General features: G+C 37.3%; 2 protein-coding genes across 16 annotated transcripts in view; one reads left to right on the top strand and one right to left on the bottom strand.

Annotated features, from left to right (window-relative positions):
- The window catches only part of LRRN3 (leucine rich repeat neuronal 3), a 36,576-nt gene extending 27,749 nt beyond the window's left edge, over positions 1-8,827 (bottom strand). For 4 of the 8 annotated variants that reach the window (XM_023640168.2, XM_070264877.1, XM_070264876.1 and 1 more), the window contains exons 1-2: positions 7,964-8,402; positions 3,200-3,356 (exon numbers count right to left, since the gene is read on the bottom strand). The gene's annotated coding sequence lies outside the window, so the exon portion shown is untranslated. Of the gene's footprint in view, positions 1-3,199; positions 3,357-7,963 lie in introns of all 8 variants that reach the window. The other 4 variants (XM_023640167.2, XM_014739099.3, XM_005609312.4 and 1 more) reach the window with 3 other exon arrangements.
- The window catches only part of IMMP2L (inner mitochondrial membrane peptidase subunit 2), an 854,823-nt gene that overhangs the window by 443,810 nt on the left and 389,920 nt on the right, over positions 1-21,093 (top strand). The window lies entirely within an intron of this gene.

The raw sequence follows: 21,093 nt of genomic DNA, 5'->3' as shown, positions 1-21,093 counted from the left end.
GAAATGCTGCAGTTTTGCAAATAGCTGGCATAGAACACTTCTGCTGAAGTTTTAGGTTTGGCTTGGCATGCTCAGTTTGAAAAACAGATTATAGCTTTCATCTGTTAACTTTGCAGAGCTAGAAGCTTATTAATACTGAGGAGGATTGATGAATTTCGTTGAAAATTGATGATTGCACTAGCAGTGATATAGTATTCAGATTGTTTTCACCTTTCTTGTTTAAAAGAGAATGAATGAAGAAAGAAAGGATGCACAAATTGGCATTGGATCCACAGAAGGATTGTTTAAATAAGAAGAATTGAGACCTGTGAACTAAGCTTTGCATTTTTCCTTTATTGTGCTGTTATTGCGCTGCATGACCTCAGGTAAAGAGACATGTTGAATTGTACTTGGTGGAAAAATGGTGAAAAAAGAAGACTATAAGCTGCCAGTTCACAGGTGTAGTTGTGAAATGAACTGCAAAAATCATGTTAATCAAATGAATAGTGATACTCAAATATAAGTAAGTAAATCATCACTCTTCTCTCAGAAACAAAAAAAGAAGATACTATGAGTGAATCTTGCAAAGAGAAGATATCCTAGTATGAGCAAAATGCATGGTATGAAACGCTAAATGGAGTGATTGTATTTTGATAGAGAAGCTGACTCCTGGACGGCAGTATAGACTAACTATATTTGGGTAGTACCAAGAAGAGGTGATGTTGCCTAGTCCACAAAAGCATGTTTTTTAGAGCCAGACTGACCTGGGTTCCTTTTCTTGTTCTGCCTTCAATTAGTTGAGGCAAGTTGCTTTTCTTTTCTAATCCCTATTTTCTTCATTTGTAAAATGGGCTTACTAATAGTATTTGCTTCGTATGGTAATTATGAGGAGTATATGAGAAAATGCTTGCGAAGTGCTTAGCACAATGTTTGGCACAGAAAATGCCTTTATATAATAAATGAGATCTGCTAATATTATGTCTATTCCCTTAGCCAGTAAAGTGTTGTCTAAAGAGATACTGTGATTTGAACTCATAAGTTCTCTGCTTACATTATTGTATGCCAAACAACATCTGATTCTTCATCTCTTTAACCATTTTGTTCAACAGCAGCATATTGTGACAGAATTTTTAGTGTAAATGAAAAATGAGACTTCAATATTTACATGGAATTTACTTGCTCATTAAAAATAAAGTAACTAATTAAGGAAATCGTAGTTTGGCAAATGCCTCATTGATTTTAAAAAGTTAACTAAACATCACCTCATGACACTCTTTGAGCAGCTATAGCATTGATGTAAAAGACACCTGGGTGCTACACTACAGTAGGAGGAACAAATATAAATTATGTGTTTGGTAAGTGAATCAGTTCAGCTATTCACACAAGAAATTGTCTTGTTGGGTGGATACAGTCTAAGCTCATATCCTTTAATGGCATTTTATATGTTTTTCATTTAAGCATTACTAGGAATAGAGCTTCCAGGTTTAATGTGCGCTTAGAAGATACTTATTTTTTGTATATGGTGGTAGCATTGTTTTTCTCTTTCCATCCTATTGCACTTTCTCTTCAATGACACAGCATTGTAACGTAGACTTAGTCCCATTTTGCCTACTCTACTGTTTTGTTTTCAGTGCCTTAGGCATGAGCACTGTAAGGCTATTAACCCTTTGGCCTTTGTAGAAATCAAAATATGATCTGTCTAGATGTATATTGAAATTACCCCCTGCAACTATTGAAATTTCAATGAAAGCCATTGTGGTCCCATATACTCTTTGTAGAATATTTTCAGTATTTGGTGTTTCTGAGTGACCAATTTTTGGTGAAAATAGAATTAAGTGTAGAACCCAGAAACACTGTTAGCAAACAGTGATAAGACCAGTATGTTTGGGCATATGAAGATAGTGATGAGGAAAATATTCTAATGATATAAAAGCCAATATAATTATATGTCTGAAAATATGTTTTTAACATTTTTTGTTTTTATTTTTTTCTTAACAAAAGTTAACTGTAAATTAGTTAACAATGTAATTTAAATGCATTGACCTTTCAGCATTATGAGACTATTAAGACATTATGGAGCCAATTTTAATCCAGTGGAATGAATCCATTAAAATATTTGTCTTTGTTTTTTTATAGTCATTTTACTAATTTAATTTCATAATTTTAGAGAACATTTATAATAGGCACAGATCAATCCTCTCTACCCCAATGAAAATGAGGCCTAAGTATTTTCTTTAAGTATTTAACTAGTCAAAATATCCAATATTATTCATGTTCTTGGTAAGTATCATGAGTCCTGAGCCTTCTTGAAGGTCATGGCTTAGCACATGGCCCGTTAGCAGGCTCAGTCCCAGAGGAATACAGTCTTCCCTTTCTGGAGTTCCTGCTCTGTATAAGTCAAGAAACACTGCCTCTTCTCTCACTCTCAGGGAATTAAATCCCAGCAGTTTCAGGACTCTGGAAATAAAAAATGTTGCCTGTTGATCCTAAGGCTTTAATTGGTTCAGTGGTCTTTGGGGAATCCATGGGCCTTTTCAATGCAGACATGGAAAAAATGGTGACGATTACACTCCTTCCTAAACAGAGTAGCTGATTATCTGTAGAATGCTTCACCTTCTGGAAGTAAAGCTTGGCATGACAACCTTTAGAACATGTGTTTTAGGGATTTCCATTTATTCCAAGAACGATATTACTTTTGAAAGGCAAAATCTCCCCTAGAAAGGGCTCTCAGAATAATGTGACTAAATTTACTGGCATTTTGAGGTCTTTGTGTGTCATTTTCTCCCCAAGACAAACTAACTGGGAAGGAGATGCCAAAGAAGGTGCTTTTATGTTGACACTTTATCCACTGATGGTTCTTCAAGTGACTTTGAGGACTTTGTTCATAATTTTCCAGCAACCTGGACAGTCCCTGAATGATTTACTCATCCGATTTTATTCAATTTTTGAGACCCTCACCAAGTATCTATTTATCAAAGTGCTAATGCTGTGAGACAAACATATGGATGAGTAGGTAAAACAAATGCAATTTTTTCTCCAAGAAGAGATGTTATGTTTTTCTTATTTAATTTGGGCATATCATTAGCTATGATTAAAATAAGAAGGACAGATTTTTATTTGCAAGATCTCTCCAGATATAGCATGGTGTGGGGCAAAGGGCATAGAATTTGGAAGGGTAAGTCTAGAGTGAGTATTCAGGAAAAAGGAAATGGATACTTACTAAAAAGTGTCGGGGTACTGTGATCAGTGCTGTACCCATCTTTGGAGTCAGAAGACCTTGGCTCCTCCACATCTTAGCTCCCTGACTGTGGCAAATCTTTAACTGCGTGGAACCTCATTCTCCAGTCTTAAAAGATGATCAGCAACTCATCAGGTTGCTGTGAGGAGCAAATGTCATTGTTGAAAAAGTGCTCTGTAAACAATATAGCTCTAAACAAATATTCACAATTATTATGTAATTTTTGTATCCTGTTTTATTTCCCCAAAGTTTCTGATTCATCTAATTACTATTACCTTAAGCAAAATTTGGGGAGAACATTTAGAAACAGAGAGAATTTTGCCAGAAAGAAAAAAATAGGATTGTGAAATTTACGAGATATGTCCTTGTCTGCAAAGGCTCTCGCTCTAACTTTGGAAATGAGAAGATCAGGCAGGATGGGGGAGCCGGCAAGAGGGAACTAGGGCCTGCTATCCTGAGAATGTCCTCATTGTTTTCCAGTGAGGTGTACAAGCACAGCATGGACCCTGAGAATGGACACTGTATATAAGGAGGACAGATGTAAGAGCCTGAAAATATTACAGTGAAATCCAGTAATAAAGGCTGCGGAGAATCTCTTCAGAATTTCTGGAAAAACTTAGAGTGGATGATCAGTAGCTGAATATTTGTAGGTGAAGAGTAGCAGTAATGTTATTAAGGTGTTTTAAAAACAAAGCAAAGCTCAAATTTTTATGACTCATTAGAGAGTATAGTGGATTATATCCAGAAGATGAATTATGGTTTTGAAATTGGGTGCTATATACTTAGCAAATTGTTACTCCTTCCATTGTTGAATATCTGCTTTTGCTTTTAGAGTACTTGATTATCTGAATAAACATTTCCTTAGGTTTATTTTGGTTTTTTTTGGGCACATATCTATGTGCTTTTTCTTTTTTTTCTCTCTCTCTGTCTCTTTTTTTTTTTTTAATGTTATCTTTGAAAGACTGAGCAGGCAAACTTTTAATGGAGTCCTGGAGGGAGCTTCTAAGGGGTTCTACTGTTGGCCTCCATTTAAGAACTGTGTGATTTGGGGTAAAGATGTTAAATCCTTTGGGCCTCAGTTTCTTCACCTGTAAAGTACGCATATTAAACTATCTACTACAGGTCCTTTTCAATCCTAAAGTTCTACTCTTATATGAAAACATCTTCCCCTTCTTCAATCCTCTGTGCTCAAGCTGTGTAATGTGCTTTTATTAATGGCACCTGAAAACAAGATAGCCCTCCCTCATTATGGCCCAAAGATAAATTAACATAATGGCAAGCAGTTATATACAAAATTGACAATTATGCAAATACAGTGGGTGGCCCAGTGGGCACTGTATTTCTTCACAATTTGAGATGAGCATTTTGTCTTCTTGCTGACCCTGTATTTAATGACCCCTACATCTCATCTATTGAGATCTTCTTCCACCCCTCCCATCAAGTTAAAGAAAACATTTTTATTTCTCCCTGTTACTTTTTCTATCCTCTGGCACCACCTTCTTTCTTTATATTAGAATTTGATTTCCTATTGCATTGTGGCCCAAAGAATAATTGTTATTATATTCTACTTCCTAGGTGTCCAACCAGATATCACTTTATCGGGAGAGAGGCAGGGAGGAATTCGCTGAGCTCTGTGCAGGACCTGTGCTCAGTTGCTACACAGTGAAGCTTTCCTAAGTATTTGTTACACAGCCAGTATCAGAGAGCTTTATCTTTTTCAGCACTGACAAGATGTACTGATGTATTGCCTCATGTTTACCTGCTTTGTTTAGTTTCGTGGGACCAAGGAGTGATACCTAAGTGGTTAAACCCTCAGAACCAGGTCTACATGGAACATTTTAGTGGGCTGCAGATGTGTCCGGTGTTTCTCCAGATTGGCTGGAGCTACATTATTTTAAATTATTCTTTGGGGGCATCCTTATCGAGTCTAGAAGTAGGGACTCATTTTTAGCATCCTATTAGCTTCCTTTTAATGATCTCCTTCAGATTCTCCAACAGATACCTCATGTATGACCATCTTTAGGGGCTGCTAATTAAGTAATAACATTTAACTTATGTAAGTGTTATTTTTTAACTCAGGTTGCAAACCTTTCATCAACTTCATTAGCTTACAATAAATATTGCAATGCCACATTACATAGGAATTTTACGCCAGAAAAATATCAGAGTAGGGGGCAAAAAAAGTAAAACCTCAAAAAAAAAAAAAATCAGTAGGTGTGAAAGAGAATAAAGAACAAAGAAATAATAAAATATAGTTAGTGAATCATAAGTTTACCACATTTTTCATAGGTCCCTAAATTGCTGGCCTAGAAAGCTGATAACACTGTTTATCTAGCCATTAGCAACAACCACCAAAGAAAAAAATTCCACCTACTCATCAGCATTCTAACTCATCGTATTGCCTGTGCCAAGTGACACCCTGAAAAAGATAGTCCTTTGAAGCTTGTCTTGCCAAACAGCTATTATTTCTGGTATAGCTACATGACTATACGTAGGGGGAGTCGATGCTTAAGTCTTCCAGCATGCTCGTATGTCCATCATTGGGCATTGGTAGATGCTGTCAGATCACCAGACTCACTGGCACACGCCGAGTGACAACACCGGGGACCTGGAGTGATTGTGTTTCTCAGACTCCACTGGGTACCTTATTGATCTCTGTAATCCACAAAATATGTATGTGAGCTTTTCCAAGGTTAAAGAGTGAATCCACTGTTCTTAGGTCTCATTGATTGCAATTTTACAATAGGCTGGCAGGACTTAAGGATGTGTGTGTTTGGTATGAAAAGTTTCCCTGGAAAAGGTCTAAGAAAAACTGAAATCAATACTGCAATGCTACATTATACAGGAGTTTGAAATCGGGAGGTTGAGTATCTACTTCAAGCTTTTCCTCTTGGTTAGGAACTTAGGAGGTGCCTCAAAATATCAGATCTGTTCTGTGGCAAAAGCAGCACTTCTAACGAACAGCAGAAAAGCAAATAAATCACCTTTCCCTCTTTGTAGTAAATCATTTTGTTTTTTCTGTAGATTGCATGTGGTGTTTGAGGCAGAGCGAGAGGCCTGCCAATATTGCGAGCTAATGCTTCAGCACCTTTCATTTTTCACTCTGAGCAGGAAACCTCTTCTTAAACTTGTTCATTTTACAGAGGGAAAATCGAAATCAGTGGCATATTGTCAGAGCTGCTTTATTGTCATCATTTACAAAGGTCCTAGAATTAATTGACTTCTTACATTACATATTGTGAAGTGACTCATTTTTTGACACATTTATGGGAAAGTGGCAGCATCTAAGTGGCTGTTATTGTCTTCTGGTTTTGGCTCATATTATAAACTAGGAAACCAATAATAACTCTGAAATCATAGTTGTAGGAAAAAAATAACATGCAGTTTGAAAGAAGCAGGCTCCATTAACTATTTGGTTAGTTGAACTAAAGGAAGGGAGGAGAGAGCTCCAGAAGATGAAATGTAAATACTAGGTTTGTTTTAATGTCTTTACAGGACCCATTAAAGAGGGTAGCGAATATTTCCATGAACATCCTCAACTGAGGTCTGTTTGAAAGCATATTCTAAGTAGCTAGCTTCCTTATACAAGATTGGAAGTAAAAATTAACCCACACCGTATTCCATGAATCATCGCTACATGGATGCTCATAGTTTACTGAGAGTAATTCTGTCTCAAAGGCATTGCTTCTGAAACTAAAGAGGAGAAGCGTAGGATATGACTAATATTTATAGTACCAGGGCACACTATTTTCTAGGGAGAAATTTTGAATCCTTACTTCTTCCCTTTTTATTTTTCACATTATCCCCTTTTCACTTTAGGAAGATTTTACTCATATTCTTAGCCTGCTTTCACTAAAATCAGAGGCACGGAAACAAGGACATATTGTTAAAAATGAATAAATTAAAGACGAATTAAACCATCTAGCTCAATAACAGCAAAGGGAATATAGCAATTGGTTTGAACAATCTTCTTAAATAGGAAATGTACTTTAAAGCCACCCTACTGTGATCCTGTTAATTACCAGAGAAGATGCGAACTCTTCTGGTTCGTGGGATCCCTCTACCTAGCGTGTGTCAGTTCCAGCTTCATTAGCAATCAGACATTTGCACTGTCCCTTCAGACCAGCGAGGGGATGTTATTAAAGGGAAGTCATTTACCCCAATCCGTAAGATGTAGCCTGGCAGAAATTCAATAACTGTTTGTGATATGCTCATTCCGCCACTCTGCTTAGTGGTTTTAGCTCTTGACATACAGCAGCATTTGCCTTAATCCCCATCCACTGGGTGAAAGGGAGAAAAATGCCCCATTTAGGGGGTTGGTTTGAAAACCCAGAATGACGTGTGATCTGCTTTTCATTACAAATAATGTGAAGAAAAAGGAAAATCCCCCCCCTCCACCCAGCTCCTTCTCTCCTTTCATCTCCTCTCCCACTGTCCCCTTCTCTTCCCTCACCCTCCTCTCTCTCCTCCCCCCAGCACCGCTTTTTCTCTCCCACTCACATCCTCTGATGGGCGTTCAAGCTAGTAAAATGCATGTTGGAGAATCCCACAAGCACAGCCAGGCATACACAGAGCCAGAGGGCTTTTGCATTTGAATTTCTTCTCAAAAGTAAAACGGACAGAAAAATGCTCTTAGAATTCAGACAAGAAGAAAAACATCAAAGGAGAATTTAGGTGTAAAACAATGATTATCAACTAAGCAAGAAATAGAGCATATTTAAATAGAAACGTATTTTTTAAACTTACCTTGCAAAGGCAGTTTCTGTGTTACAACACCTCCGGTGTCCCTGCGTGCTGGATTCCTCCGTTCCTTAGTTGCGAGAATCACATGGTTGTCTTCTTACCCGGGTGTAAATAGGTGCATGTGTGTGTACGTGTATAATAAAGTATACAGAAACATGAACTATAGATGTACACACATGCAAGCGATCTTGTCTCTGTATTTTAAAATATAAAGGAAAGCAGGAGGCTGCAGCCAGGATTTCCTTCTTTTTCCCGGAACTCTCTCTCAGTTGGCAAGCTGAGGCTCTCAATCCAGTGAAGAGAGATCCTGCAAGCTGGTTTTATTTCTTCTTATTTCCATGGTGGTTAGTGGTGCATCGTTCACCCGATCAGTTGTCACACTGACATGGTGCTGCCTGCTCAGCGGTCATTAATAACTGAACACCCTCCACTCCCCAGAGAGGAGCCAATCGCTTCGGACTGCCAAGATGTAGCACTCGCAGCTGCTCCCGTCTGGTTGGCTGAAACAACCTGTCTGTTCTATGACACTGCTGCTTAGGATACAAATAAATGAAACAGGCTTGCATATTTTCCTAGGTACCAATCCCTTCCTTCCTTCCTTCCTCCTTTCCTCCCTTCCATCCTCCCTCCCTTCCTTCCTTTCTTCCTTCATTCCTTCCACCTATCCTTCCTTCCTTCCTTTCTTTTTTTGAGAAGGAGGAATTTTTGACAATTTTCCCGTTTTTAGGTTATCCGTCATTTGGAGAAACTGTGTTTTCTCTCTGAAAATAGCAGGGCACTACTAATAAGGATTTCCCAAATACTAAAAACAACTGGGAGGGATGCAGAGCCTCCGACACCCTCTCTGTGAAGTTCACCAGTGGCTGTATTATTTAAGAAGAGAAGCTTGAAACTGTTTTGAATGGCATTTAATTCTCTATAGGTCTTACTTAATTTAGCATGTATACTTGCTATTCACTAACACTTTTTTTTTTGAAGCAATGACATTTCTTATCTGGATTGACCAGCTTTTTAAATAAAGCATGTATTTGCTTCTCTATAATTCACAACATTGGCATATATGAGGGGGTATTTTTAAAAATATATATTTCCGATTACATTCACTCCTCCTTATGTGATGTAATTAATCTGTCAGCCACATATGAATGGGTAGCTGTGTCGGGGTGTTTGTGTGGATATCCCTGTGTGTGTGTGTGCTTTACTACTGGGGGAGTATTTTAACTGTGATAAATTACATCCTTAAGAAATTGATTTTTCTTTATTCTTAGACATGTTAATTCTGGATGCATATTTACTGGGAAGATATACTATATGCATCACATATGTGAAATACTTATTGAGTTATCAGAAATTTGGAAAAGAAACACAGAAAAGCATAGCAGTGTATATTTCTGAAAGAACATCTATGAGTAAATAGACAGCAATTTAAAAAATGCGTGTTTTACAAGCTTAATTAGTGTACTAGAGAAACATCTTGTTGAGGGGAATGGAACATGAGGATTAATTTATCAACAGGTCAAAAACAGGCTGGATTCATGACTCCAGCCCTAGTTTTGAGAGACTACCCTCTAGTGGAGTAAAAAGAAATGACATATTTTCATGTTTCTGGATTTACTTGCTGGGGGCCTGGCCTGCTGTGGGGGCGGGGGGGGGTCGGGGGGAGTTCACATCTAACTGCTCCTTACGTGTTTACTGAAATGACATAGACCAATAGTTTGCAGTTATTATAATCATGATACTAGGAAATTTTAAAAAGCTTTGTTTCTAACTGCTAAATATTTTCTGTAATGTTCTTTAAAAAGTTCCCAAATGCTTTATTTTTTCCTTTCATAAAAATTTGTTCAGATGGTTCCCAACCTATAATAAAAATAAGTTCAAGGTAAAAGTATTTCCTTGCTTAATCAAATAAGACTTATTTCAGAATGTTATTGTCAGTTGTTATTCTTTACTAGACACTCTGTTGTCTGCTCTCTAAATGTTAGGGATTTATGGTTGAGTGTTGGGGACGTTGTGATGGAGTGTGTCTACATATAATTTAATGTACTTGTGATAATAGTAATTACTCCTCCTCCAATTTTACTCTCTCTAGCTTCAATATCTGGCGTATTCCAAATCATTTCAACACTTGCAGGATTTTATTCCACTTATGGAAGAATTATATTGAAATGGTGAAAATTATTTGAAAAAGGAATTTTAGTTTTATATAATTCGTTCCTTAAACATTTCATTTTGGTTGATTGGTGTTGACTGCATAATTGAAAAATCCAGTAATCAAACCAATTATAATGTATTCCCATAATGAAGGTAAGTGATGGTAATCAAACAGATATATAATTAAACTACCTTCTTGGTTTATAAATGAAACTAACAATCATACCTAATATCCTAAATTTCAGTCTCTTTCAGAAATCAGAGAAAAATTTTTTAAGTTTTAATTTAATGAGAACTGAGGAGTATTTTAAATGCTGCCTTACACTTTATCATAGGAAGTTGTTTTAACTAAATGATTGCCCCTTTTTTGGCATATGGAAGATGAGATTGCTTTTCTTACACTTGTCCTTTTAGGGTAGGCACATGATAAATTCAAAAGATTTCATATCCATTTTTATAAATTTAATATCATGGAACATTAGAAGTGAGATGTCAACATGGGAGCAAAAATGACTCTGGTTTTGGATGAAAAGGATGAGGATTTGTTCTTTGGCTATAGTTTCATTCTTGCTACAAAAGCATCAGCAGCTTAGTAGAATCAGTGTGTATTTCAGGTGATTTTCACTTATCAGTCAGGATAAATCATAAATCCAGTCATTTGCTGGATTTATGAAAGGTAGCTCTCCAAAAAGATTTGTTAAAAACTTATTTAGATATCACATCTGTATACTGAAGTACTGTATGAAGACATTATATTGTGATGGGATAAGGATTTCAGTGCATTTGGATTAGTACAATTGTAAATAGGCATTAGGTTAGAACCATAGAATCTTAGAACTCCAATGCCCTGAGTCCTAGAAGGTCCAGGGACTTGTCTAGGTGCACACAACTGGTCTGAGGGAGTAAGAGCAAGAACCCACCCAAGGTCTCCCAAGATTTTTCCACATGTTACCCCCTCATCTACTGGATAATTGATAGATCTCTGCTTTTTCTTTTCTCCCTCCTTTCCTTTTTCTTTCTTTCTCAAGTGTTTTCCATTAGAATCCACTAAAACTTCAGAGAAGTTTCACATTGCAAATACACTGTATTACATGGATATGCATATCAACTATCTTGTAGTAAACGTCTACAGGGTTTCCAGAATGAGTATTCAATTCTAATGAAAATATACTTGAATGATTTTTAAACATAAATGAATAATTAAAACCCTTAAATTATGTTCAAAGTGTTCTGCCTTCATCATCAAATAATAAAATATAAGGGTGCAATAAATATTCAGTGATTTAGTGGTTGAAGTTAGTAATTTGTGAAGGTTTATTGCTATTTCATAGAGTCGTGGGTGGTGTTTGCCTGTGTGCTTTTGTTAGAGAAGTTGCCCAGGTAGTCGATCAGAGAGTAAGCTCTGGGGACAGGCTGCCTGGGTTTGAATGCTTACCTTGTCACTTCCAAGTTTTGTGACCCTGAGCAAGATGCTTGACATCTCTGCATCTCAGTTGCCTCCTAGGATTATTATGAGGATTAAAGTAGTTGATATATGTAAAAGCTGAGAAAAGTACCTGGATCATCGTGAGCTTGAATGAGTGTTTGACGGCACCATTATGGCCGTTATTATCGCTGTCGTCATCATCATCATCATCATCATTTGTTCTAGCTTTCCCTTTTGTTTGGAATGACCTTCCTGCTTCCACTCCAAGTCCCTGCCTCTCACACATCTACCTAGTCCTAAATAAGTTAGTTCAAATGTTACTTCCCCTCTAGAATCTTCTCTGAACCTCCTAAAAAGATATGATGTCTCATTTGAACCACAATAATATTCTTTATCCCTCCTATCACTTATCACTTTTTTTAATGTATTATAATTATTTCTACAATTCGACCTGTTTCCCTTTTTAGCTTATAAGATTCTCCTGGAGGGTGTCTATTTCTTATTCATAGCACATAAAACTTGGAGAAAACAACGTTTGTTGAATACTAACTGTGTATGTTTTAAAGGTTATTTAATTTTCACAACATCTTTATAAGATAGATATTTTTATCCTTATTTGACAGTGTACAAACATTGGCTCAGAGGAGTTAGGTTACTTGCCCAATGTCCTAAAACTATTAATTAGTGGGGCTAAAATTTGAAGTCAGTTCAGTCTGCCTACAGAACTGAGGCTCTTTCCACTGCACAAGGCACTTAATGTTCATTTGTAAAATAAATGAATGCTTGATTGATGACTAAACCAATCAATTCAATATAGTCAGCAACAAGGGATGCTAAAAATAAAATACTATTTATAAATAGGAATGAATTTTATGCACTAGAGAGCGGATGCTTTTATATAGTTATGGTTGTTCAGTGTTAATGACAGAATTTTTATTGCTGGCATGATTTCAGAAATAGAGCTCTGAAGAAATGTAGTGTCTAGAACGAAAGATAAGTTGATATGCTCAGAAAGCTAAATAAACACGAGTGGACCACTGATGAGGAGGGCTGACATTGTGCTAGGAATGTCTTCAGTGACATTGTCCTTTGTAGTCTAATTCTCATAGCAGATTCACTCTTTTTTTTTTTTTTTTTTTGAGGAAGATTAGCCCTGAGCTAACATCTGCCGCCAATCCTCCTATTTTTTGCTGAGGAAGACTGGCCCTGACCTAACATCTGTGCCCATCTTCCTCTACTTTATATGTGAGATGCCTGCCACAGCATGGCTTGACAAACAGTTGAAGAACAACAGTAATTTTACCACTCTAGGAAATTCACACCAAGAATGAGAAAGATCTCAGAAATTAAGGAGACAAATCTGTCTCTCTGTCTGTTCCCTAGATTCCTTTCTCCTTCCTGCTCTTTGTCTTTATCTTTCTATAGACCCAAACTATCTCTCATTTTGGCTTCTCTCTGTACATGTCTTCATTCTTTTCTTTCAGAGGATTGACTTTTCTTCTCTAGCCATCTAAATAAATGGTGAAATAGTAAAATAAAATTTTTAAAAACTATAGCTGGTAGATAGATGGGTAAGTAGCCAGATAGATAGGTAAATAGTTGGTAAGTTGTACAGAAATAACTGAAAATAAATATGTCACTAAAGGAAATATACCAAACCGTTGGAAGTAGTTACCATTGTTGGGATAATGGGTGGTTTTTATTATTTTTTTATGCTTTTCTAACTTTCTGCAGTCAATAGATATTTCATAATCTCAAAATAGCTATTATTTTAAAAAAATAGGATATAAAGTTATTTTAGAGTAAAATTTTACTTCTATAACTGGACATTTCATATTTAGTAAAATATCTAACCTTCCTAACTTAGTATTCAATTGTAGCCATGGTGTAATAATTGAAACAGTAATAACAACAATAATGGTAGACAACATTTATCAAGCACATCTTGTGCCAAGTAGTCTGGTTAGAGTTTTTCATGAATTGTCTCATTCAATCATCCCTGTTAGAATACGAAAGAACTTTTAGTCTCATTTTACAGATCAGAAAACTGAGGGCTGAGTGTACAAAAACTCACATAGTTGTTCACTGATGGAGTCCACAGTCAAACCAAAGTCTATCTGACTGCAAGGCTGACGCTTGTCACCATTATACTACACTAACTCTGATACGTCATTCTCTATATTTCTAATTCCAACATGTCTCACCCCTCAGCCACATCAAATGCCTTACCATTTTCTGAACATAGTCTTGCATGTTTCACTCTTAGTTGTTTATTTCTTTTGCAAGCATGCCAGTTCTATAAGGCTTCTGCTCAAAAATCCCATCCTTTAAGAAGCACCGCCTGTCTCAATGAAAATAAGTGTGTTCCTTATTTTATCTCATAAATTTACTTTTTGTTATTGTATTTCTCTTGTTCCACATGTATTATGATTTGTGGTTTATTTTTGCCTAGATGGCAAGAAACTTGCAGGCAGAAGAGATGTCACTATTTGCTTTGTATATTCAGTAATACATTTTATATATTAAAAGATCAATATTTGATTAATTAGATCTCACTGAGTGACTAAAGGAGTAATTTACTACTCACTTCTGTGTGCTGGTTTTGTTCCAAACATTTGAGTAAAATCGGATAATCGTCTAGCTAATAAAAACCTACCCCTCAAGGGGATATATTTTGTCAGATCAGTGACTTCATTTACACATGAGATTATTCATAAGAGAGCTGTTAATTATGGGAGAACAGAGTCTTTCTCTTGACTTGGGCTTTTTCTTTGCTGGCCACTTCCTCTTTTCATATTCTTTGACTGGTACTTGTTAAATGATGCTGGGTTCATATAACTACTAAGATCCAAGTTCTAGGCAAAATTTAAATTCCAAGATGTATAAGTTCAAGGCAAAAATTAAGAACCAAGATGGCAGGAGATGACACTTTGCCCCTGGTGCAGTATTCTTATGCAAAGTCTGTTGGTATTTTATTGCTTTTACATGAGATCTTTTGTAAAGGTGGGTTAATGAAAGTTATCCATTTATATCTAAGGAAGAGATCAAAGCTGTGATTTCTGAGCAAGAGAAAGCAAACTTTTTTTGTCAGTAAAATATTTAGGCATCTGTTATATTGCACCATCTAGAAGTTAAAGGGTCATTTGAATTTTCATGAATATTTTCTGTCACTTTTGCTTGATGTCTATGAGATGAGAGAACAAAGGTGACTGTTAATCATTCTCATCTGATTCTCGTCTTTCATTGATGGAGAGTACAGGAGGCCCAGAGCTAAAGTGCTCTGTTTAATCCTTTAGTGATTGTTGATAGAGGCAATCCTTTTAGTGTAGGGAAAGTGTTTTCAAGAAGGAAAGCCGCGAACTACAACTAGCCAGGATGGCAAAATTGATGGGAGATTCTTGTAGTTATTCCCTCCGCTGATGCCATTGCTGAATTTTCAGCTTTAAATTTTAAAATTATCTTCAACTCTATCTAATAATCCTGCTGTATTCTACTGTTTTTTGGGGGAGGGGTATGCTCCAATCTTTGGTTTTTAGACTATCTTTAGAAATAAGTTGACTAGATGATCAGGTAGAGGTGGTTTTGGGTACCACCTAGGTATTCAATACATATTTATTTTTGAGAGTTACTGCCTCGTTTATTATCACTCTGTATACTTTACTCAGGCTTGACTTTCCTTGGATTCAGGCTTTTCTTCAGCTGGTTTCTGCTTCAGGGAACTGGAAAGGGTAAAAGAAATTTTGAGTAGTATAAGGAATGCTCAAATCAATTCAAATGCATATGGATAAATGTGCAGACTTTGCTTGATAGAATTCAAGTTTCATCTATCAGTGGCATTTATTGACCTCTGGGTCTGTGTACGACATTCTTCAAGGAATTATGAGAAGGGAATATCAACCGTGGTCCCTGCCAGTGTCCCCTATTTTAAATTTGTAAGTAGCTGTCCATACTAAATATATGTATTAATTAGGATACTTTTGGCTGCCAGGGAGACAAACCCTATTTAAACTAGTTTAGGTTAGCTCAAGTTAAAAGATGAGTTTATAGCAAGGGTAATGTAGAGTCTTATATGCTGCAATGTGGTCAGAGGAACAGCGGACCTCAGAGACACATTGGCGACAGACTCGAATACTGCCAGGAGATTCTCTGTTCTCTCTTATCTGCTTTTCTTGGAGTACTGAGTTTATTCTCTCTTACTTGCAGACCAGCTTTCTGTACATGTCCGGCAGCATGGCCACCAAGAGCTCTCAAGCCCTTCACCTCACAATTTTGCTACTGGTAGGGGACTGTCCCTTTCCTTTAGTTCCAATTTGAAAAATCTGGAGGAAAGGTCTCTAACTAGCCCTACTTAGGCCTTATGCTTATCTTTGAATAAAGTACTCTTCTATTATTTCTAACCCCTATGCCCCAAGATAGAGGGTACAGGACAAGGAGATGTTCCCCAGGAAAAGGGAAGTCTCTACTACAATGAGCAATAAGGAATTCATCCTATTAGATACCATTTATTGAATGCTGTGTACTAGGCACTGAGCTAAATAAGCACTTTACTTATAGAATCTCTTTAATTTCTTACAGTTAGTTTATAAGCAGATACTGTTTCCTCCTTTTACAGAGAAAGAGGAAACAGGTTACTTCACGCCCAGTGGTAACACAGCTTGTATGTGGCTGAACCAGGACTGGAGGCTGCATCTGTCTGACTCCCAAGCTTGAATTTTGTTTTGTTTTTTAAAGCAATATCTCACTTAAGTTTTTTTTAAGTGAGGTTTTTGCTATTTCTCTCTCTCTCTTTTTTTTTTTTTCTGCAGGGAAAGATTTTCCCTAAGCTGACATCTGTTGCCAATCTTCCTCTTTTTTTTCCTCTCCTCAAAGCCATATTGCATGGTTGTATATCGTAATTGTAAGTCCTTCTAGTTCTTCTTTGTGAGCTGCCTCCACAGCATGGCAACTGATAGACAAGTGATGTGTTTCTGCCACCGGGAAATGAACACAGGCTGCTGAAGTGGTGAGAGCTCTGAACTTTAAGCACTAGGCCATCAGGGCTCGCTCCCAAGCTTGAGTTTGGAATCACTCACTGTGCTAAGTGTGGTATTGTTATCGAATGAGACTTACAGCAGTGTTTATTTAGCACACACTTAATGTTTTTCTTCAGCACAGCAATGTTGTGCCACCAGTAGGGCCTATAATTTCTGGCATCAGTAGCCACGGTGCCAGTGGTCTGGGAGCTGCTGGCCAACATGTGTCCTATCTCCAGTGTTAGGAGTCAGACAGGGTGGGCACTGGGGTGCCAGGGTGGCCTGAGCCGTGTTCTCTCTGCCGTCCCCTGAACTGTAAATAACCTTTAGCTGAAAATCCGGTAACCCTCAGCGCCTGTCCGACTCTCAGTCAGGTCCCCATCTGGGACTCAGCCTTTGGGATATTTGTGGGAATTTGAGTGCAGCCTCTCCCCACCATGTCCCTCATTCCGCATGGTTTTCTCTGTTACAGACAACAAGGCCTTTGACATCCTCTCGCATACCATCATCTAGCTGCTTCGTGGATCATCCAGATGAATCCTCCCAATTCTTTTCACTCTTGCTATTATTCATTTGTAAGCAGATTTGCCATCCTTTCAACCGTTTCCCAGACCTCTTCTTCCATTTCCTCCTTTAGTTGAAATCTAATCTCCTTTTAGGACCTGATTATTTTTATGATTCTCTCTGCTTGGAGAACACTCATTTTCCCACCCCTTAGAGCGGGGTGTGTGTGTACGCATGTTGATGGGTGATCATATTCCTGCACCTCCTCCAGCTTCGCAATACCATTTTCAGGCTATTAATTATTTTTTTTTTCCATAAGGCACATACCAGTCCCTACCTTCCCACTTTGCTATTATCTATTTCTCAGTCGATTCAAGACTTGATATCTGGAAAATAATATTCTTTTCCACCCAAACTGCTGCTAAAATCATGGGAGATTTCAACTTTTAAGTACAAAACCAGCAAAAAACTACTAAGTCTCCTTAAATTAAAATAACTTTCACCTTCGCTTCATTTCAAAAACCCATTCCCAGGGATACTCCATGGATCTTCTTGGTAACCAGAATTGTTCTGCCTCAGAAATCTTGAACTTCACTATCTTGCTTTCTACCATAACTCTCTATCTGACCGTTTTAGAACTGTGCTCCTCCTACATCTGCTTTTGATACCACAAGGACCTCAAATCTTCTGAGGCCAATTCATTCTTGGTCATCCTCGTCCCTCTCCCTGTCCTACCTGCCAAGGTTGATCTAGTAACCAGTCACCTTTGCTCTCTTGTCTAGTCTTCCGCCATACCTGTCTGATCAGAATCTCCGGACAAAATTGTGATCTTTGTTCTCTGCTCCTGTCTCCAAGAAGTAAAGTGTTCTAGAGGAAATCACACAGTGGTGCCCACTCCATACCCACAATAAATGTAGAGCATCATGTTTTGGCTGGGTCTTTAGCAGTGTCCTTCTATCCTTGTACTTGTAGTAAGTCAGCTCTTTGTCCCGTTATCTTCAGGGAAGATTCCAAACGTTAGCCCTCTCTTCAGCATCCTCTCTCAGTCTCTGAATATTCTTAGAAAAATGTTATTGCTTTTAACTTCATTGAATTCAGACCTTTAGGTGTGAACTTCCTTTATTTCACAAACTCCCAACCTACTAACCTTTCTTTATCCAAACTCATTATCTCTCTTTTGCAGTGTTAAAGGATGAGACTTTTTCTCATTTCCAATCTCTACATCTCTCTCTTTCTTCTTTCAACTTCATCCGCTTCTGTGTTCTTAGGAATTTGTCTCTAGAAAACTTTCTCCCCTGCAGTTAACATATTTCCACAAAATCCATAAATATGCTTAATTCTTACTTATACTAAAATGATAACAGCAATCCTTCCTTTAACTCTTAACCCCTCTCTATCATTTCATTTCTATCCTCCTCCTATAAATTTATCAAAAGAGCTGTCAACATTTGCTCCTACCACATCATCACTTTCTACTTACTTTTCCAACTCACTTTTATCTGTCTTCCACTCCAACCATGCTGCCAAAACTCCCCTTGGGAATCTCATCAGTCCCCTCCCAATTTGATTCTTGCACACCAAAGCCTCCTAGTCATGCTCATGCTTGCCTGCACATTCTGTCTGCTGTCTTGTGGGCTCATACAACTCTTAAATATTTATCCTAGATTACTTCTTTTGCCTACTGCTCTTCATATGTTCTCTTAGATAATATAATCTCTTCTACTCGTATATTCATTACTCTCAAATGTGTGTCACAGCTCCTGTAAATACATTTCTTCCTCCATATCTGTCTATCTTCCTCAAACTGTCTGATAAATATCTCTACTTGCATGAGCCTCAGGCACCTCATACTCACCATGTTGAAAACTGACCTCTTAAGCTCGCCCCTAAACTGCCTTTTCTTCCTTTATATTTTTATTTCTTTCAGTTGAAGTAGCAGTACCCGTTTACCCAGAGGAGTGCAGGATCTTTGATCCTCCTTTTGCCTTATATCCTGTATTCATCCAGTTGCTAAATTCTGCTGATTTTACTCCCAAATTTTCTTGAATCATGATCCCTATCAGCTAGGCCTCCATGACCTCTTGCCTTGGTTGCTGCAATTGCTCCTAACTTCCCTGCTTCCAGTTCCATCCCCTCCAGTCCATCTTCTGGATAATTACATGCAAAAAACCCAAATTTGTTTCTCATCACAAACAAAAAAGTATTCCAAGTTCCTTACCATTCACATCCTCCCATAACTTGGGTCCAGGTACTCCTGACCAGTCACATTTTGCTCTGGTCATGTAAAGTGTTGTTCTTCAAGCACATAGCTGGTTTTTCTTTCCTCTGTGTCTTTGTTGATTCCATTTAGGACACTTGGAGTGCTGGCCCCCATAACACACAGTCAGGCACACACTTTTCTTTAGCAAGGCTGCCTCCCTCTGTTCACTCTTTAATCTTCAGTTCAGATATTCCCTCTTGTGGGAAATCTGTCCCCTCCACAAGAGGCTCTTCACCCATAATGCAGAATAATTGATCAGAAGATATTATTGAATAAATGAATGAATGAATTTTGAGTAGAGCTTTGGTAGATAAGAAAATAACATTGCACAGTGTTTAAGTACAGCAGCATTCAGTCTTTAAATCTATAATTGTGGATGTAAAGACTTGTATAAATGAGAGCAAGATTATGCTTTGGTAGTTGTGTGAGTCAGTTAGCCTTAATCCATGGCTAACTGGGTGTCAGATATCTGCTCTTGATTACATAGAGAACCGATGTGCTAATGTGAACCATGAGGAGGAGCCCATCACAATTTCTGGAAAAATGAGCTCACAACTACCAACAATGGAGATGCAATATTTTCTTTGATAGCAAATTTAATATTATTGTTAGCCTTATTAGTGCTGTTGTTCAGGGAAATACAAATGATTTTCTTTGAGCCATCCACAAAACACAATGGAATAGATGAGAATTTGAAATACATATTGTTCTGCAAATGCAGAAATTGCATATGCTGAAATAATAAAAGTACCTAGAATAATAATAAATAGCATTTGCTGAGTGTTAACTACACGCAAGACACTGAAATGTGGTAAGCACTGCGTACGTGCGGTTTCATTCTTACAATACTGTGAAACATTCAGGCAATTTCCCCTTTTTGCAGAAGAGGAAACTGAGGTTCGGAGAGGTTGGATCGCTTTTGCAATCACAGAGGTAAGTGAGGAGCTAGGGCTGGAATACAGGTTGGATTCCAAAGCCAGCACTCTTCAAACTGTATTTTCTTCCCTTCAAGTATCTTCTGAAGCCCTAATTCTCCTCTTCTTCGCATGTTTCCATAACACAACTTTTACTTCTTGTGTTTCCTTATTTGTGACCAGATTGATACCATACATTTGTAGGAGAATGGTAGCAATAATTTAGCTGTACCTCACTTTTCTCATTTCAAAATCGTTGACTATATTCGTATCTTTCTAATTGGATGATTTCAGCATAGTGTGAAGATATTTACAAACTATTATCCTCAAAGGCAAGCACTATATCAGCTCAGAATTTTTTTTTATTTTCAAGTTGGTTTTTATCCTAGGATGGTTGTTTGTACTTGACTGCCTTTTACAGCCAATATTTAAGATGAATGGCAATTGTTTTACTCTATTAGAGAAGCCAGTTCTTTTTCTAAGTGTTGTGTTGTCCTGAAAATAAATGAGTGGATAAATAAATAGATATACGTATATAAAACTTCAACATTGCTATACATAAAAATAATTTATTTTATTTCTGTGATATCTTTGAGACTATAAAAAGGCAAAATTTGTGCTCTTTCCTAACAACAGAATTTCAAAGCTTTGTCAAAGATGATTGCTATGCAGAAACCTAAAAAATCAGAAGAAGCAGTCTTTAGGTATAGACAGAAAAAGAATAAGACAAGCTTAGGTTTTTAACGTAAGGGAAATTTAAAAAATACATTCAAATGAAAGACCATGTGTCTCTTTTGTGAAATTGCTTGTCTGTCTTTCCATTCCACAGGCATGATGCAGAAAATGAGTAAATTAATCCTCACCAT

This window comes from Equus caballus, chromosome 4 (genome assembly GCF_041296265.1).
Source record: "Equus caballus isolate H_3958 breed thoroughbred chromosome 4, TB-T2T, whole genome shotgun sequence".
Taxonomy (NCBI): domain Eukaryota; kingdom Metazoa; phylum Chordata; class Mammalia; order Perissodactyla; family Equidae; genus Equus; species Equus caballus.
This window is presented reverse-complemented; position numbering and strand designations above follow the sequence as displayed.